A 19,143-nucleotide genomic window follows, 5' to 3' on the forward strand; every position below is an offset into this window, starting at 1 on the left:
TCATAATGCGTTTTCCTGGAGCGTTGGGGGTTTAAACAAGTTCCAGTTATTGAAAATATGTTGTGAGAAACACAAAACCCTAGCCCAGCTAAAATTAAATATCTTTTTTTTTAAAAAAAGAGGCTATAATAAAAAATGGGATGCATTAACATAGTTTGCCCTGAAAGCTTGACTAGAAATGGTGGAACTCATGGACCGGATCGAAGACGCCATAAATGTTTTTTTTAGAGGTGGGATTTATAATGAAAAAAATCAGGTTTAACTTTATTTCGCAGGACGTACAATATTGCAGCTTCCTCTTAGGTGTGATGATACATTTGGTATTCTTCTCCTCTGTTTCTCCAATTTCTTCCACATTTCATGGCGTAGCCTGAAGGAAATTTTTAGAGGACGTTGTCTCATCAAAATCAGGTCGCAATTTCGGTTGTATAGTTTAGACTGAAAAAGCTGCCTTGAAGTCCCAGGATGCATTAACATTAGAGGGATAGAATCAAGGTTACATGAAATGCTAATAACACTTAATGCCACATTAGGAATCCTGCATCCAATTTTGGTCACTGTGATGTTAAAAAAAGATGTTGAGACTCCAGAAAGGGTGCAGAGAACAGCAACAAAGAGGATCAGAGGACTGGAGGCTAAAACATATAAGGAACGGCTGCTGGAATTGGGTATGTCTAGTTTAATGAAGAGAAGGACGAGGGGGGGACATGATAGCAGTCTTCCAATATCTGAGGGGCTGCCCCAAAGAAGAGGGAGTCAAGCTATTCTCCAAAGAAGCTGAAGGCCGGAGAAGAAGCAACGGATGGAAACTAAACTCCCCCCCCTCTTTCTTTCTTTCTTTCTTTCTTTCTTTCTTTCTTTCTTTCTTTCTTTCTTTCTTTCTTTCTTTCCTTCCTTTTTCTCTTTCTTTCTTATCTCTCTCTCTTTCTTGCTTTTCCTTTCCTTCCTCCCTCCCTCTCTTTCTTTCTCTGTCTTTCTTTTATCCTTCCTTCCTTTCCCCTCTCTTCTTTCTTTCCTTGCTTTTTCTTTATTTTCTTCCTCCCTCCTTCCTTCCCTCCCCGTCCTTCCTTCCTTCCTTCCTTCCTTCCTTCCTTCCTTCCTTCCTTCCTTCCTTCCTTCCTTCCTTCCTTCCTCTTTTTTCTTTACTTGCTTTCTTCTTTCTCTTTCTTTCTCTTTCTTTCTTTCTTTCTTTCTTTCTTTCTCCCTCTTTCTTTCTTTCTTTCCTCTTTCTTTCTTTCTTATCTCTGTCTCTTTCTTGCTTTTCCTTTCTTTCTGTGTAGCTCAGAGTTGAACTGAGGGGTCCTTGATGCTCTCTGAGCTGGCTGGTTTTCTTGCAGATGTTTCACTGCCCAACTAGGTAACATCATCAGTGCTAGAAGGGAGGGGGGTTTGAAGGGAGGAGGAGGTCCTCAGTTCTCTCTGAGCTGGGTGGTTTTCTTGCAGACATTTCATGGCCCAACTAGGGAACATCATCAGTCCTTGTGAGTGTGGCTTGCTCCCTGTTTATATACAATAGCTCAAGAGTGGGATTGTTTTCTTGCAGATGTTTCATGACCCAACTAGGGAACATCATCAGTGTTAGTAGGGAGTGGGGATTGTGGAGAGGAGGAGATGGGTCCTTAGTTACATCAGGTGTGGGTCATTGGGAGGTGGAGTTTGAACCTGTACCTGTACTGTTTGTGATTGTATTTTTCTTGTGTTTTCTTTTGTTGCACTTGCATTTTGGTCTGTGACTGTAAAATAATAATAATAATAATAATAATTTATTATTAATATTATTACCTGTACCTCTGGCTTTGCTAACTTTCCTCCTTGGTGGGTTTGCCCGTTCTGTCTGTCCCTTCCTCCAAAGTCAACAGTCTGTGAGAAGATCATGGAACTGCTGGGTCAAAATGAGGTGGATCATCATCAACGCAAAGTCGTCATTCTCAGCCAAGATCGATTCTACAAGGTCCTCACCCCAGAACAGAAAGCCAGAGCTTTAAAGGGACAATATAACTTTGACCATCCAGGTATCTATTGGGCCACCTCTGTTGAGCTTGGAAGGGTCAGTGGGTGGAAGAACTTCAAAGTAGAGTTCTGGAGGCCAGGGGTGACCTCCGATGCCACCAAATTTTGAGTAGTTCCATCTATGAGACGGAAAGATAACCTTATGGGGTCCTTGGTGCTGTCTGAGTTTAGTGGTCTTCTTGTAGATGTTTCATGACCCAACTAGATAATATCAGTACTAGAGCGGAGGAGGAAGAGGAAGAGGAGGAGGAGAAAGGAAAGAGGAGAAAGGGAGGAGGAGGAGGACTGTGGAGTCCTTGGTGCTCTCTGAGCTTGGTTGTCTTCTTGCAGACACTTCATGACCCAACTAGGTAACATCATCAACAACAAATAAGGCCTTCTTACTAATCACCAATGTCTTAATCCTGCACACAACTTTATAACTATCTAATTTCTATCAATCTTCCTCTTTGTCCAGATGTTATGGTTATAGTCCAGCATTACGTCACCCTGGCACGCTGCCAGGGAAAAAGGCTCTTTGCAAATTTTCTAGTTAGAAAAGAGTAAGGTCGACGTAAGGCTGCATTCTGATGACTTTGCCCCCAAACTGACCAACCTAGCCTGTCCTATCTTGGGAAAGGCTGACTTTTTTGCCCTCTTTGGGCTAAGGAAATATTAGGGCCAGACTTTTGGCCCACTTTGGGGGTTAGAAAAGAGTAAGGCTAACGTAAGGCTGCATTCAGTGGGATTTTAAGGTTATTATTCTGCATCTTTATTATGAGAAGCCCCGTTATTTGTTATTAATAGAACAACGGGAGGCCCAAGGGCTGCAGAACAGGCACAGATGTAGGCAAAAAGGCTCTTTGCACATGTGCTAGTTAAGAAAATTTGCATTCCGATGACTTCGATCCACACAGCCTGTCCTATCTTGGGAAACCCTGGCTTTTTCGCAAACCTCTTTGGGGTAACGTTTATTTCCTCGTGGGGCTGCTATTCCTGCCTTGACCACAGGAGGGCGATGTTAAATGTCCCGTGCCATTAGCACCGAAGCCATCATCGGCTTTTTTAACTCGGTTTAAGGCTTTGGGAAACGGGTTTCCTGCTTCCGTGCCTGTTCTGCAGCCCCGTCGCTCTGTTACGATTAACCGGGGGTATGCAGTTGCCCGTGGCAGGTAGTCCCGCAGCCCCGTTCAGCCAAGCATAGCGGCGGAGGGAACGAGCCAGCACAGGCAAGAACTTGTTGGTAAGAGAGCCGCCCAGAGCGGCAGAATGAGGCAAAGACGCCCGGCTCACTTCCGGTTGACCCGGAAGAGAAAGGAGGAGGAGGTGCGGAGACAGCTGCAGCCGTTGGAACATGGTCAGGCAAGGAAGGCAGCAAGCAAGGATGCATGCCGGCAGCCTTTGAGCCGCTCTACAACTGCTGACATCCGTGCCCGCGGCAGCAAGCAACAGGCAAGAAAGGCAGCATCAACAGGAGGTAAGGACCTGGGGAGGGAGATGGAGAGTGGAAGGATTCTTACGTGCTTTTGTGACTCGGAAGTTCTGGGCTTTGTGCAAGGTGGGCTTTGCGTGCTTAAGGAGTGTTTGGCAGTTTCTGTTGGGCTGGTGGTGTTAGCTTCTGTCGCTCTGCTATTGTGAGCTGTTAGTTTTGCTGCAAGGGGTTTTGCAGTATTTTTCTCCCGAATGGCTTTTGCCTGGAGCAGTGTTTCTCAACCTTGACCATTTTAAGGCATGTGGACTTCAACTCCCAGAATTCCACAGCCAGCATTGCTGGCTGTGGAATTCTGGGAGTTGAAGTCCACATGCCTTAAAATGGTCAAGGTTGAGAAACACTGGCCTGGAGCATTCCTTTACTTATGAATGGAGCCATTTGGGGAGGCTGCCTTAGCGGGCAGCAAGTATTTGTTTACGGGTTTTTTTTTTTCTTCCTTAAGTGCCAGCTGGTAGCCAGTCTCCAATTCTTAAAGGGGAATGTGCCTTTTTAAGCTAGTTCCCTCAATGGCTTCTCTTTTCTGTCTCTGGAGGCTTTTCCTTGTTTGATGAATATATGAAAGAGGGAAAATATTGGGGGGGGGGTATTATTCTGCATCTTTATGAGCCTGTAGGTGGCTATGTGATTTTTTTTTTTTTTCCAAAATAAAATAAAAAAATTGTGACTGTTTTCAGCCCGGCTTCCCACCAGCAAAGTTCAGTGGGAGAAGCCGGGTTGGCTTAAGGATGACATGAGTCATTCACAACTGCAGTGATTCGGTTAACAATTTTGGCAAAAAAGGGGTCATAAAATGGGGCACCTTGCTTAACAGTGGGAATTGTTTAATTTGTAATCGTAACTCCAGGACTATTGGTAGAAGTTGAAGCTTATTGAGTGCCTGTTGGAAGAAATCTAAGCCTGTTTCCTTTCTTCTGGCTAAGATCACTTCTGAACAGATACTTGCTTAGGCTGGGTTGTTGTCGTTGTGTGTTTTTTGAGAATTGTGACTTTTCTTCTTTTCCCTTGCAAACCAAGAAATATGCGGATGTCATTATCCCTCAAGGCGTGGATAATACGGGTAAGAATTTTAAAATTTATAGAGAGAGGGGAGGGGGATTATCCAATCCAGGGGTCTTCAAACTTGCCCATTTTATGACTTGTGGACTTCAACACCCAGAATTCTTCAGCCAGGCATGCTGGCTGAGGAATTCTTGGAGTTGAAGTCCACAAGTCATAAAATGGCCAAGTTGGAAGACCCCTGCTATAGACTTTAAGAGGAGTGGACTTCAATTCCCAGAATTCCTCAGCCAGGCACAAGTCCACAAGTTATCAAAGGGCCAAGTTTGAAGACCCCTGGTCTTTAACTCCCACAATTCCTCAGCCAAGGAATTCTGGGAGTTGAAGTCCACAAGTCATAAAAGGGCCAGGTTTGAAGACCCGTGCCATAGATAATGAAGGAAAGAGTATTCTTAACTTTTTTTAATTGTACGTTTTCTTTCACCAGTAATCAGTAAATTCCTGGATAGGCTTTGCCCTCTGGAACTGCTTTTTTTTTTTTTTTTTTTTACAAATTATCTTTGAGACACTTTCCAGAGTCTCAACAAAATCCAAATCCTGCAGGTACTTTTAAACGCTGGGCAAAAATTGCTGGGCCACACATCCTTTTTTAAAACGTTGTGGCTTTAAAATGTTACAGCAGCTGAATTCTTAAGAGTGAGCTCAGCAGCCAAAGGTGGGGCAGGCTTCTCTTTGAAATGCAAAAAGTTTGGGGCGGTTTTTTTTTAATATAGGTTACTTTTTTTATAGTTTCTCTCTCTCTCCAAATGTATTCATTGGCTGTGCTGGCCAAGTGGTTTTTGTTAATTTATTTCACAGTTGGCCCTTCATAAACCTCAGCTAGGCTTTTAAATTCCAAAGGCGGTGGGGAAACTAGCATTTAGTAAGATAAGTGCAGAAATGGAGTTCAAAGGAGGCAGGTGGTGGGCCTCATTGCACGAGGAGGTTGAAATACAAGTGGGGGGGGGGAAATCCTGTGCTCCTTTTTCCCTTTTGCTAGTGAGTCACTGATAGATAGATCCATTATACTTTCAACGGAGCCACGGACTTTAATTTGGTGGGTTAGAAACAGAATCTAACAGAACAAGAGATTCAGGCTAGAAATGAGGTGAGAACAGTCAACCCGTGGAACAGAAGTTGCCCTCAGAGGTTGTGGGAGCTTCATCACTGGAATCTTTCAAGAAGAGACTAGACTGCCATTTGTCAGTAATGGGTTAGGGTCTCCTGCTTGGGTGGGTGGGGGTTGGACTAGATGACCTACAAGGTCCCTTCCAACTCTGTTATTCTGTGCTTATCTGGGGCCAGATAAGTGTTAACAGAATCAGAGAGTTGGAAGGGACCTTGGAGGTCTTCAAGCTGGTCCCCTTTGATGACTTATGGACTTCAACTCCCAGAATTCCTCAGCTAGGCACGCTGGCTGAGGAATTCTGGGAGTTGAAGTTCACAAGTCATCAAAGAACCAAGATTGAAGACCCCTAGTCTAAACCTTTTTTTTTTTAAAGCTGGCAACTTTAAGATGGGTGGACTTCAACTCCCAGAATTCCTCAGCCAGGCACACGGGCTGAGGAATTCTGGGAGTTGAAGTCCACAAGTCATCAAAGGGCCAAGTTGGAAGACCCCCGTCCTATAACATGTCAGATAAATGGTTATCCATGTCTCCTTAAAAACTTCTGGAAGCAGATTGTTTCATTGATTAATTGTTCTCACTGTCAGAAAAATTCTCCTTAGTTCTAGTTTGCTTCTCTCCTTGGTGAGTTTCCATCGTTGCTTCTTGTCCTGCCTTCTTGTTCTGCTTTGGAGAACAGCTTGACTCCCTCTTCTTTGGGGCAGCCCCTGAGATATTGGAAGACTGCTATTTGGTCACCCCTAGTCCTTATCTTTATTGGACTAGACATACTGGAACAAATCTAGTGTGTTTCAGGTAAAAATTAAAGCTGGCTTGCCTGCCTTTTCAAATCTCTAATTTGTCTCTTCTCTTTATTACAGGAGAATCTACACAAAGGCTATAGACGATGAGGGGAAGGCTTCCTGTTAACAGTTTCCTGGGTTTGAATTGCAAATGGGAAAACAGCGATCGCAACTGAAAGATTACACCACTTGGACTGATCCCAGGATGACAAGAAGGCCATCTTACCTTCCTGGTCTTCACCGTTGACACGCAACAATCTCCATCGTCATAGTTGCAAAAGGCTCGGTTGTTGACCGGATCACAATAATTGTCTCCCCCAAAAGGCTGGAAAAGAAAAGAAAAAAACAAAAAGATGAGGACAATGTCTACTTGCTTGTTAAGTGAACATTGGGAATCGGCTACAATTGCCGGCCGTGAAGACTCTGGAGAATGAGAAGGAAGAGAAACGAATCTTATTAGTGGACAATCCAGAACTGTTCCAGTTAAGCTGCCTAGAGCAGGGGTCTTCAAACTCGGCTCTTGCATGACTTGTGTACTTGTACGTGAGCTTGGCTGAGGAATTCTGGGAGTTAAAGTCCACAGTCATAAAAGGGACAAGTTTGAAGACCCCTGGTATAGTTTCCTGCCTAGAACAGGGGTCTTCAAACTTGGCCCTTTCATAATTGTGGATTTCAACTCCCAGAATTCCTCCCTCCTTTAATTCATTCCTTTCTTCCCTCCCTTCCTCTTTTTTCTTCTTTTCTTTCCTCCCTTATCCTTTTTTGTTTTTTCCTCCCTCAGTCTCTTTCCTTCCTTCCTTCTCTCTCATTCTATCTATCTTTCTTTTCCTTCCTTCCTTCCATCTCTTTTTTCTTCCTTTCTTTCTTTTCCTTTCTCTTTTTCTTTCTTTCTTCCTTCCTTCCTTTTTTCTTTTCCTTTCTGTCTTTTCGTTCCTTCCTTTCATCTATCTATTTCTTTTTCTGATTTCTTTTCTCTTTCTTTCTTTTTCCTTCCTTCATTCACTTTTTTCTTTCTTTCCTTTTTCTTCCTTCCATTTCTATCTATCTATCTATCTATCTATCTATCTATCTATCTATCTATCTATCTTTTTATCTCTTTTCCTTCCTTCCTTCTCTTTCTTTTTTCTTCCTTTCTTTTCCCTTTCTTTTCCTTTCTTTCCTTCTCTTTCTTCCTTTTTTTCCTTCCTTCCATCTATGTTTTTCTTTTTCTTTCTTCGTTCACTTTCTTTTTTCATTCCTTTTCTTTTCCTTCCTTCCATTTCTATCTATCTATCTCTGTCTTTTTATCTCTTTTCCTTCCTTCCTTTTCCTTTCTTTCCTTCTTCCTTTCTTTTTTCATTCCTTCCTTCCATCTGTTTTTCTTTTTCTTTCTTCCTTCACTTTCTTTTTTCTTTCCTTTCTTTTTCTTTCTTTTCCTTCCATTTCTTTCTATCTTTATATCTGTCTTTTTATCTTTCTTTTCCTTCTTTCCTTCTCTTACTTTTTTCTTCCTTTCTTTTTTCATTCCTTCCTTCCTTCCATCTATCTTTTTCTTTTTCTTTCTTCCTTCACTTTTTTCTTTCTTTTCCTTCCTTCCTTCCATCTCTTTTTTCTTCCTTCCTTTCTTTTTCCCTTTTCCTTTCTTCTTTTTTTTCCTTTTTTCCTTTCTTTTCCTTTCTTTTTTCGTTCGTTCCTTCCCTCCATCTATCTTCTTCTTTCTTCCTTCACTTTCTTTTTTCTTTCCTTTTTCTTTTTCTTTCTTTTCCTTCCTTCCATTTCTATCTATCTATCTGTCTATCTTGCTTTTCCTTCCTTCCATCTCTTTCATTTTTCTTTCTTTCCTACTTCCCTTTCTTCTTTTTCTTGATTTTGTTCCTTTTAGTCTTCCTTCCTTCCTTCCTTCCTTTCTTTCTTTCTTTTTCTTTCTTTCTTTCCTACCTTCCTTCCTTCCTTCAGTCTTTCATTTTTCTTTCCTTCCTTTTCTTCCCTTCTTGCTTTTTTCCTCTGGTTCCTTCCTTTCTTTTTCCTTTTTTTCCTTCTTCCCTTCTTTCTTTCTTTCCTTCATTCCTTACATCCTTCCTTCTCTTTTCTTTTTCTTTCTTTCCTTCCTTCTTTTTCCGTTTTTTTTTCTTTCCTTTCTTCCTTCCCTCCTTCCCTTCCCCTGGCTGTTGTGAACATATCTTTGGAAAACTTGTAAATGTGTTTAATGCCATTTCCTTGATTTATTGTTTGACTTAAAAATTGTTTGTTTGACTTTGTTGACTTCCATCTTTCATTTTTCTTTCCTTCCTGTCTTCTCTTTCTCCTTTCTTTCTTTTCTTCCTTTTATCCTTCCTTCCTTATATCTTTTCTTTTTCTTTCTTTCCTTCCTTCCATCTCTTTCATTTTTCTTTCTTTCCTGCTTTTTTCTCTGCTTTCTTTCTTTCTTTCTTTCTTTCTTTCTTTCTTTCCTCTTTCTTTTTTCTCTTTTTCTTTCTTTCTTTCTGTCCTTTCTTCCTTCCATCTCTTTCATTTTTCTTTTTCTTTCCTTCTTTCTTTTCTTTCCTTCTTTTCTTTTTTCATTCCTTCCATCTGTTTTTCTTTTTCTTTCTTCCTTCACTTTCTTTTTTCTTTCCTTTTTCTTTTTCTTTCTTTTCCTTCCTTCCATTTCTATCTATCTATCTGTCTATCTTGCTTTTCCTTCCTTCCATCTCTTTCATTTTTCTTTCTTTCCTACTTCCCTTTCTTCTTTTTCTTGATTTTGTTCCTTTTAGTCTTCCTTCCTTCCTTCCTTCCTTCCTTCCTTCCTTCCTTTCTTTCTTTCTTTCTCTTTCTTTTTTTCCTACCTTCCTTCAGTCTTTCATTTTTCTTTCCTTCCTTTTCTTCCCTTCTTGCTTTTTTTCTCTGGTTCCTTCCTTTCTTTTTCCTTTTTCCTTTGCTTCCTTCTTCCCTTTCTTCTTTCTTTCTTTCCTTCGTTCCTTACATCCTTCCTTTTCTTTTTCTTCCTTTCTTTCTTTCCTTCCTTCTTTTTCCTTTTTTCTTTTTCTTTCTTTCCTTTCTTCCTTCCCTCCTTCCCTTCCCCTGGCTGTCGTGAACATATTTTTGGAAAACTTGTAAATGTGTTTAATGCCATTTCCTTGATTTATTGTTTGACTTAAAAATTGTTTGTTTGACTTTGTTGACTTCCATCTTTCATTTTTCTTTCCTTCCTGTCTTCTCTTTCTCCTTTCTTTCTTTTCTTCCTTTTATCCTTCCTTCCTTATGTCTTTTCTTTTTCTTTCTTTCCTTCCTTCCATCTCTTTCATTTTTCTTTCTTTCCCGCTTTTTTCTCTGCTTTCTTTCTTTCTTTCTTTCTTTCTTTCTTTCTTTCTTTCTTTCTCTTTCCTTCTTCTCTTTCTTCTTTCTCTTTTTCTTTCTTTCTTTCTGTCCTTTCTACCTTCCATCTCTTTCATTTTTCTTTTTCTTTCCTTCTTTCTTTTCTTTCCTTCTTCTTTTCTTTTTTCATTCCTTCCATCTGTTTTTCTTTTTCTTTCTTCCTTCACTTTCTTTTTTCTTTCCTTTTTCTTTCTTTTCCTTCCTTCCATTTCTTTCTATCTTTATATCTGTCTTTTTATCTTTCTTTTCCTTCTTTCCTTCTCTTACTTTTTTCTTCCTTTCTTTTTTTCATTCCTTCCTTACTTCCATCTATCTTTTTCTTTCTTCCTTCACTTTTTTCTTTCTTTTTCTTTCTTTTGCTTCCTTCCATTTCTTTCTATCTGTCTTTTTATCTTTCTTTTCCTTCCTTCCTTCCATCTCTTTTTTCTTCCTTCCTTTCTTTTTCCCTTTCTTTTCCTTTCTTCTTTTTTTTCTTTCTTTTTTCCTTTCTTTTCCTTTTTCTTTCTTCCATTTCTATCTATCTATCTGTCTGTCTTTTTATCTCTTTTCCTTCCTTCTTTTTCCTTTTTTCTATTTCTTTCTTTCCTTTCTTCCTTCCCTCCTTCCCTTCCCCTGGCTGTCGTGAACATATCTTTGGAAAACTTGTAAATGTGTTTAATGCCATTTCCTTGATTTATTGTTTGACTTAAAAATTGTTTGTTTGACTTTGTTGACTTCCATCTTTCATTTTTCTTTGCTTCCTTTCTTCTCTTTCTCCTTTCTTTCTTTTCTTCCTTTTATCCTTCCTTCCTTATCTCTTTTTCTTTCTTTCCTTCCTTCCATCTCTTTCATTTTTCTTTCTTTCCTGCTTTTTTCTCTGTTTTCTTTCTTTCTTTCCTTCTTCTCTTTCTTCTTTCTCTTTTTCTTTCTTTCTTTCTGTCCTTTCTTCCTTCCATCTCTTTCGTTTTTCTTTTTCTTTCCTTCTTTCTTTTCTTTCCTTCTTTCTTTTTCTTTCATTCTTTCCTTTTAGCCATCCTTCCTTCTCTCTTTCTTTTCTTTTTCCTTTTTCTTTCCTTCCTTCCATCTTTTTTCTTTATTTTCTTCCTCTTCCTTTTATTGCTGTTTTCGCTGCTTGCTTCCTTTCTTCTTCCTTTCTTTTTCCTTTTTTCTTTCTTTCCTTCTTTCCTTCCTTTTATCCATCCTTCCTACTCTCATTCTTTTCTTTTTCTTTCCTTCCTTCCTTTCTTCTCTCTTTTTCTTTTTCTTTCCTTCCTTCCATCTCTTTCATTTTTCTTTCTTTCCTTCCTTTCTTCTTTGCTTTCTTCATCTTTCTTTTTTCCTTCCTTCCTCCCTTTCTTCTTTCTCTTTCTTTCCTTCTTCCCTTTCTTCTTTTTCTTTCTTTCTGTCCTTTCTTACTTCCATCTCTCTCATTTTTCTTTTTCTTTCCTTCTTTCCTTCTTTCTTTTTCTTTCCTTCTTGCTTTTTTTCTCTGGTTCCTTCTTCCCTTTCTTCTTTCTTTCTTTCCTTTGTTCCTTACATCCTTCCTTCTCTTTTCTTTTTCTTTCCTTCCTTCTTTTTCCTTTTTTCTTTTTCTTTCTTTCCTTTCTTCCTTCCCTCCTTCCCTTCCCCTGGCTGTCGTGAACATATCTTTGGAAAACTTGTAAATGTGTTTAATGCCATTTCCTTGATTTATTGTTTGACTTAAAAATTGTTTGTTTGACTTTGTTGACTTCCATCTTTCATTTTTCTTTCCTTCCTGTCTTCTCTTTCTCCTTTCTTTCTTTTCTTCCTTTTATCCTTCCTTCCTTATCTCTTTTTCTTTCTTTCTTTCCTTCCTTCCATCTCTTTCATTTTTCTTTCTTTCCTGCTTTTTTCTCTGCTTTCTTGTAACTGTAACTTTGTAACTTTGTAGTTGTGGGATCTGAAAATGCAGAGGTCTTTTTTTAATGGTGGAATATTTAAGGGAAGGTAATTTGTATAGTTTGTAGTTCTTTTTTTGCACCGCACGGCACGAAGGCAAGGCAACCAACAGGTAAGTTCTTTCCTTCCTTCCTACCTTCCTTTCATCTTTTTTCTTTATTTCCTTCCTTTCTTCCTTGTCTTGCTGTTTTCTCTGCTTGCTTCCTTCCTTTTTTCCTTTCTTCTTCCTTTTTTCCTTCTCTCATTCTTTTTTCTTTTTCTTTCTTTCCTTCTTTCTTTCCATCTCTTTCATTTTTCTCTCTTCCTTTCCTGCTTTTTTCTTTGCTTTCTTCCTCTTTCTTTCTTTCCTTCTTCTCTTTTTTCTTTTTCTTTCTTTCTTTCTGTCCTTTCTTCCTTCCATCTCTCATTTGTTTTTCTTTCCTTCTTTTCTTCCCTTTCTTTTCTTTTTTCTTTCTTTCCATCTCTTTCACTTTTCTTTCCTTTCTTTCCTTCCTTTCTTCCTTTCCTGCTTTTTTCTTTGCTTTCTTCCTCTTTCTTTCATTTTTCCTTCCTTCCTCCCTTTCTTCTTTCTCTTTCTTTCCTTTTTCCCTTCCTTTTCTCTTCTTTCTTTCCTTCCTACCTTCCTTCCATCTTTTTTCTTTATTTCCTTCCTTTCTTCCTTTTCTTGCTGTTTTGTCTACTTGCTTCCTTTTTTCCTTTCTTTTTCCTTTTTTCCTTCCTTTTATCCATCCTTTCCTCATTCTTTTTTTTCTTTCCTTCTTTCTTCTCTTTCTTCTCTTTTCTTTTTCTTTCTTTCTTTCCATCTCTTTCATTTTTCTTTCTTTCCTGCTTTTTTCTTTGCTTTCTTCCTCTTTCTTTCTTTCTTTCTTTCCTTCATCTCTTTCTTCTTTCTCTTTTTCTTTCTTTCTGTCCTTTCTTCCTTCCATCTCTTTCATTTTTCCTTTTCTTTCCTTTCTATTCTTTCCTTGTTTCTTTTTCTTTCATTCTTTCCTTGTTCTTTCCTTCCTTTCTTCCCTTTCTCTTTCTTTTTTTTCTTCCTTTTATCCTTACTTCCTTATCTCTTTTCTTTTTCTTTATTTCCTTCCTTCCATCTCTTTCATTTTTCTTTCTTTCCTTCCCTTCTTCCTTTCCTGCTTTTTTCTCTGCTTTCTTCCTTTCTTCTCTTTCTTTCCTTTTTCGTTTCCTTTTCTCTTCTTTCCTTCCTTCCTACCTTCCTTTCATCTTTTTTTTTATTTCCTTCCTTTCTTCCTTTTCTTGCTGTTTTATCTGCTTGCTTCCTTTTTTCCTTTCTTTTTCCTTTTTTCCTTCCTTTTATTCATCCTTTCCTCATTCTTTTTTTTCTTTCCTTCTTTCTTCTCTTTCTTCTCTTTTCTTTTTCTTTCTTTCTTTCCATCTCTTTCATTTTTCTTTCTTTCCTCCCTTTCCTGCTTTTTTTCTTTGCTTTCTTCCTCTTTCTTTCTTTCTTTCTTTCTTTCTTTCTTTCTTTCTTTCTTTCCTTCTTCTCTTCTTTTTTTCTTTCTTTCTGTCCTTTCTTCCTTCCATCTCTTTCATTTTTCCTTTTCTTTCCTTTCTTTTCTTTCCTTGTTTCTTTTTCTTTCATTCTTTCCTTGTTCTTTCCTTCCTTTCTCCCCTTTCTCTTTCTTTCTTTTCTTCCTTTTATCCTTCCTTCTTTATCTCTTTTCTTTTTCTTTATTTCCTTCCATCTCTTTCAATTTTCTTTTTTTCTTACTTCCCTTCTTTCTTTTTCTTGCTTTTGTTCCTTTTATCCTTCCTTTCTTTTTTTCTTTCTTTCCTTCCTTTCTTCCCTTTCTCCTTTCTTTCTTTTCCTTTTATCCTTCCTTATCTCTTTTCTTTTTCTTTCTTTATTTCCTTCCATCTCTTTCATTTTTCTTTCTTTCCTACTTCCCTTCTTTCTTTTTCTTGCTTTTGTTCCTTTTATCCTTCCTTTCTTTTTTTCTTTCTTTCCTTCCTTTCTTCCCTTTCTCCTTTCTTTCTTTTCCTTTTATCCTTCATCTCTTTTCTTTTTCTTTCTTTATTTCCTTCCATCTCTTTCATTTTTCTTTCTTTCCTACTTCCCTTCTTTCTTTTTCTTGCTTTTGTTCCTTTTATCCTTCCTTTCTTTCCTTCCTAACTACCTTCCATCTTTCATTTTTCTTTCCTTCCTTCCTTTTCTTCTCTGGTTCCTTCCTTTCTTTTTCCTTTTTCCTTTGTTTCCTTCTTCCCTTCTTTCTTTCCTCCTTCCTTTTCTTTTTCTTTCCTTCCTTTTTCCTTTTTTTCTTTCCTTCCTTCCTCCCTTTCTTCTTTCTCTTTCTTTCCTTTTTCCCTTCCTTTTCTCTTCTTTCTTTCCTTCCTACCTTCCTTCCATCTTTTTTCTTTATTTCCTTCCTTTCTTCCTTTTCTTGCTGTTTTATCTACTTGCTTCCTTTTTTCCTTTCTTTTTCCTTTTTTCCTTCCTTTTATCCATCCTTTCCTCATTCTTTTTTTTTCTTTCCTTCTTCTCTTCTCTTTTCTTTTTCTTTCTTTCTTTCCATCTCTTTCATTTTTCTTTCTTTCCTCCCTTTCCTGCTTTTTTCTTTGCTTTCTTCCTCTTTCTTTCTTTCTTTCTTTCTTTCTTTCTTTCTTTCCTTCTTCTCTTTCTTTCTTTTTCTTTCTTTCTGTCCTTTCTTCCTTCCATCTCTTTCATTTTTCCTTTTCTTTCCTTTCTTTTCTTTCCTTGTTTCTTTTTCTTTCATTCTTTCCTTTTTCTTTCCTTCCTTTCTCCCCTTTCTCTTTCTTTCTTTTCTTCCTTTTATCCTTCCTTATCTCTTTTCTTTATCTTTTCTCTATCTTTATCTTTCTCTCTTTTTCTTTCTCTATTTGTCTTTCTTTCTATCTCCCTTTATCATTCTCTTTCTCTCCCTCCCTTTTTCTTTCTCTATTTTTCTCTTTCTCTTTCTCACTCTGTTTCTCAATGTCTCTTTTTCTATCTTTCTATCTCTCTCCTTCTATCTTTCTTTCTCTCTTTTCTTCCTCTCTTTTCCCTCTTTCTGTTTCTTCTCTTTCCTCTCCCTTTCTTTTCTCTCTCTTTCCTCTCCATCTCTTCCCTCTTTCTCTCTTTCCTCTCTTTCTCTTTCTATCTTTCCTCTCTCTTTCTCTCTTTCCTCTTTTTCTTTCTCTTTCTTTCTCTATCTGTATTTCTCTATCTCTCTTTCTCTTTCTTCTCTTTCTATTTCTCTCCTTTCTTTCTTTCTCTCCTTTCTTTCTTTCTATCTCCCTTTATCATTCTCTCTCTTTCTCTCTCTCCCTTTTTCTTTCCCTCTTTATTTCTTTTTCTCTCTTTCTCACTCTCTATTTCTCAATGTCTCTCTTTTTCTATCTCTTTTTCTTTCTTTATTTCCTTCCATCTCTTTTCTTTTTCTTTCTTTATTTCCTTCCATCTCTTTCATTTTTCTTTCTTTCCTACTTCCCTTCTTTCTTTTTCTTGCTTTTGTTCCTTTTATCCTTTCTTTCTTTCCTTCCTTCTTTCTTTCTTTTTCTTTCTTTTTATTTCTCCTTCATCTCCCCTTCCTCTCTCTTTCACTCTTTCCTCTCTCTCTTTCTCTCTTTCTATTTTTCTTCTCTCTCTTTCTGTTTCTCACTTCTCTTTCCTCTCCCTTTCTCTTCTCTCTTTCCTCTCCATCTCTTCCCTCTCTTTCTCTCTTTCCTCTCTTTCTCTTTCCTCTCTTTCTCTTTCTTTCCTCTGCCTCTTTCTTTTTCTCTTTCTCTTTTTCTTTCTTTATCTGTATATCTCTATCTTTATCTTTCTCTTTTTCTTTCTCTATTTGTCTTTCTTTCTATCTCCCTTTATCATTCTCTTTCTCTCCCTCCCTTTTTCTTTCTCTATTTTTCTCTTTCTCTTTCTCACTCTGTTTCTCAATGTCTCTTTTTCTATCTCTTTCTATCTCTCTCCTTCTATCTTTCTTTCTCTCTTTTCTTCCTCTCTTTTCCCTCTTTCTGTTTCTCTCTTCTCTTTCCTCTCCCTTTCTTTTCTCTCTCTTTCCTCTCCATCTCTTCCCTCTTTCTCTTTCCTCTCTTTCTCTTTCTATCTTTCCTCTCTCTTTCTTTCCTCTCTCTCTTTCTTTCTCTTTCTTTCTCTATCTGTATTTCTCTATCTCTCTTTCTCTTTCTTCTCTTTCTATTTCTCTCCTTTCTTTCTTTCTCTCTCCTTTCTCTCTTTCTTTCTATCTCCCTTTATCATTCTCTCTCTTTCTCTCTCTCCCTTTTTCTTTCCCTCTCTATTTCTTTCTTTCTCTCTTTCTCACTCTCTATTTCTCAATGTCTCTCTTTTTCTATCTCTTTTTCTTTCTTTATTTCCTTCCATCTCTTTTCTTTTTCTTTCTTTATTTCCTTCCATCTCTTTCATTTTTCTTTCTTTCCTACTTCGCTTCTTTCTTTTTCTTGCTTTTGTTCCTTTTATCCTTTCTTCCTTTCCTTCTTTCTTTCTTTCTTTCTTTTTTTCTTTCTTTTTCTTTCTTATTTCTCCTTCATCTCCCCTTCCTCTCTTTCACTCTTTCCTCTCTCTCTTTCTCTCTTTCTATTTTTCTTCTCTCTCTCTTTCTGTTTCTCACTTCTCTTTCCTCTCCCTTTCTCTTCTCTCTTTCCTCTCCATCTCTTCCCTCTCTTTCTCTTTCCTCTCTTTCTCTTTCTTTCCTCTGCCTCTTTCTTTTTCTCTTTTTCTTTCTTTATCTGTATATCTCTATCTTTATCTTTCTCTTTTTCTTTCTCTATTTCTTTCTTTCTATCTCCCTTTATCATTCTCTTTCTCTCCCTCCCTTTTTCTTTCTCTATTTTTCTCTTTCTCTTTCTCACTGTTTCTCAATGTCTCTTTTTCTATCTCTTTCTATCTCTCTCCTTCTATCTTTCTTTCTCTCTTTTCTTCCTCTCTTTTCCCTCTTTCTGTTTCTCTCTTCTCTTTCCTCTCCCTTTTCTCTCTCTTTCCTCTCCATCTCTTCCCTCTTTCTCTCTTTCCTCTCTTTCTCTTTCTATCTTTCCTCTCTCTTTCTCTCTCTTTCTTTCTCTTTCTTTCTCTATCTGTATTTCTCTATCTCTTTCTCTTTTTCTTTCTTCTCTTTCTATTTCTCTCCTTTCTTTCTTTCTCTTTCTTTCTATCTCCCTTTATCATTCTCTCTCTTTCTCTCTCTCCCTTTTTTTCCCTCTCTATTTCTTTCTCTCTTTCTCACTCTCTATTTCTCAATGTCTCTCTTTTTCTATCTCTTTTTCTTTCTTTATTTCCTTCCATCTCTTTCATTTTTCTTTCTTTCCTACTTCCCTTCTTTCTTTTTCTTGCTTTTGTTCCTTTTATCCTTTCCTTCCTTCTTTCTTTCTTTCTTTCTCTTTCTTTTTATTTCTCCTTCATCTCCCCTTCCTCTCTCTTTCACTCTTTCCTCTCTCTCTCTTTCTCTCTTTCTATTTTTCTTCTCTCTCTCTTTCTGTTTCTCACTTCTCTTTCCTCTCCCTTTCTCTTCTCTCTTTCCTCTCCATCTCTTCCCTCTCTTTCTCTTTCCTCTCTTTCTCTTTCTATCTTTCCTCTCTTTCTCTTTCTTTCCTCTGCCTTTCTTTCTCTTTTTCTCTTTCTTTCTCTTTTTCTTTCTTTATCTGTATTTCTCTATCTTTATCTTTCTCTTTCTTTCTCTATTTGTCTTTCTTTCTCTCTTTCTTTCTTTCTATCTCCCTTTATCATTCTCTTTCTCTCCCTCCCTTTTTCTTTCTCTATTTTTCTCTCTCTTTCTCACTCTCAGTTTCTCAATGTCTCTTTTTCTATCTCTTTCTATCTCTCTCCTTCTATCTTTCTTTCTCTCTTTTCTTCCTCTCTTTTCCCTCTTTCTGTTTCTCTCTTCTCTTTCCTCTCCCTTTCTTTTCTCTCTCTTTCCTCTCCATCTCTTCCCTCTTTCTCTTTCCTCTCTTTCTCTTTCTATCTTTCCTCTCTCTTTCTTTCCTCTCTCTCTTTCTTTCTCTTTCTTTCTCTATCTGTATTTCTCTATCTCTCTTTCTCTTTCTTCTCTTTCTATTTCTCTCCTTTCTTTCTTTCTCTCTCCTTTCTCTCTTTCTTTCTATCTCCCTTTATCATTCTCTCTCTTTCTCTCTCTCCCTTTTTCTTTCCCTCTCTATTTCTTTCTTTCTCTCTTCTCACTCTCTATTTCTCAATGTCTCTCTTTTTCTATCTCTTTTTCTTTCTTTATTTCCTTCCATCTCTTTCATTTTTCTTTCTTTCCTACTTCCCTTCTTTCTTTTTCTTGCTTTTGTTCCTTTTATCCTTTCTTTCTTTCCTTTCTACCTTCCTTCCTTCCATCTTTCATTTTTCTTTCCTTCCTTCCTTTTCTTCCCTTCTTGCTTTTTTTCTCTGGTTCCTTCCTTTCTTTTTCCTTTTTCCTTTGTTTCCTTTTTCCCTTTCTTCTTTTTTTCTTTCCTTTCTTCCTTCCCTCCTTCCCTTTCCCTGGCTGTCGTGAACATATCTTTGGAAAACTTGTAAATGTGTTTAATGCCATTTCCTTAATTTATTGTTTGACTTAAAAATTGTTTGTTTGACTTTGTTGAATAAAAGAGATTAAAAATTGTATCTCTCATGTGTTTCATATTATTTGTAAGACCTTTCTTGGCACTGTGCCAAGGCGTGCCCCAGAAATAAAAAGATGATGTCATACTTGGCACTGTGCCAAAGGGACGACATCATTTTGGCACTGTGCCAAGGCTTGCCCCAAAAATAAAAATTGATGTCATATATCATAAAAACACACACACACCAATCCATCAATCATAAAAACACACACACACATAAAAACACACACACATCAATCATAAAAACACACATCATAGACACATGTCTGAAAGAGACATCAGTGTGACATCATGACATCAGTGGGCTTGGGCTTGGGCTTGGGCTTGGGCTTGGGCTTGGGCTTGGGCTTGGGCTTGGGCTTGGGCTTGGGCTTGGGCTTGGGCTTGGGCTTGGGCTTGGGCTTGGGCTTGGGCTTGGGCTTGGGCTTGGGCTTGGGCTTGGGCTTGGGCTTGGGCTTGGGCTTGGGCTTGGGCTTGGGCTTGGGCTTGGGCTTGGGCTTGTGCTTGGGCTTGGGCTTGGGCTTGGGCTTGGGCTTGGGCTTGGGCTTGGGCTTGGGCTTGGGCTTGGGCTTGGGCTTGGGCTTGGGCTTCGGCTTGGGCTTGGGCTTGGGCTTGGGCTTGGGCTTGGGCTTGGGCTTGGGCTTGGGCTTGGGCTTGGGCTTGGGCTTGGGCTTGGGCTTGGGATTGGGCTAGGGCTTGGGCTTGGGCTTGGGCTTGGGCTTGGGCTTGGGCTTGGGCTTGGGCTTGGGCTTGGGCTTGGGCTTGGGCTTGGGCTTGGGCTTGGGCTTGGGCTTGGGCTTGGGCTTGGGCTTGGGCTTGGGCTTGGGCTTGGGCTTGGGCTTGGGCTTGGGCTAGGGCTTGCGCTAGGGCTAGGGCTTGGGCTTGGGCTTGGCGCTTGGGCTGGGCTTGGCTTG

At 38.6% G+C, this 19,143-nt stretch overlaps 1 long non-coding RNA gene and 1 pseudogene across 1 annotated transcript; one reads left to right on the top strand and one right to left on the bottom strand.

Moving 5' to 3' along the window:
• Positions 1-2,269: 2,269 nt before the first annotated feature.
• Positions 2,270-6,762, top strand: LOC120298129. Its single transcript, XR_005553958.1, has 3 exons — positions 2,270-3,466; positions 4,496-4,538; positions 6,503-6,762. It is a non-coding gene; the product is annotated as an uncharacterized LOC120298129 (long non-coding RNA).
• A 5,778-nt stretch (positions 6,763-12,540) lies between these two features.
• Positions 12,541-17,329, bottom strand: LOC120298109 (annotated as a pseudogene).
• Positions 17,330-19,143: the final 1,814 nt, after the last annotated feature.

The sequence above is a fragment of the Crotalus tigris genome, unplaced genomic scaffold (assembly GCF_016545835.1).
Source record: "Crotalus tigris isolate CLP2741 ecotype Arizona unplaced genomic scaffold, ASM1654583v1 scf7180000023746.1698619, whole genome shotgun sequence".
Taxonomy (NCBI): Eukaryota; Metazoa; Chordata; class Lepidosauria; order Squamata; family Viperidae; genus Crotalus; species Crotalus tigris.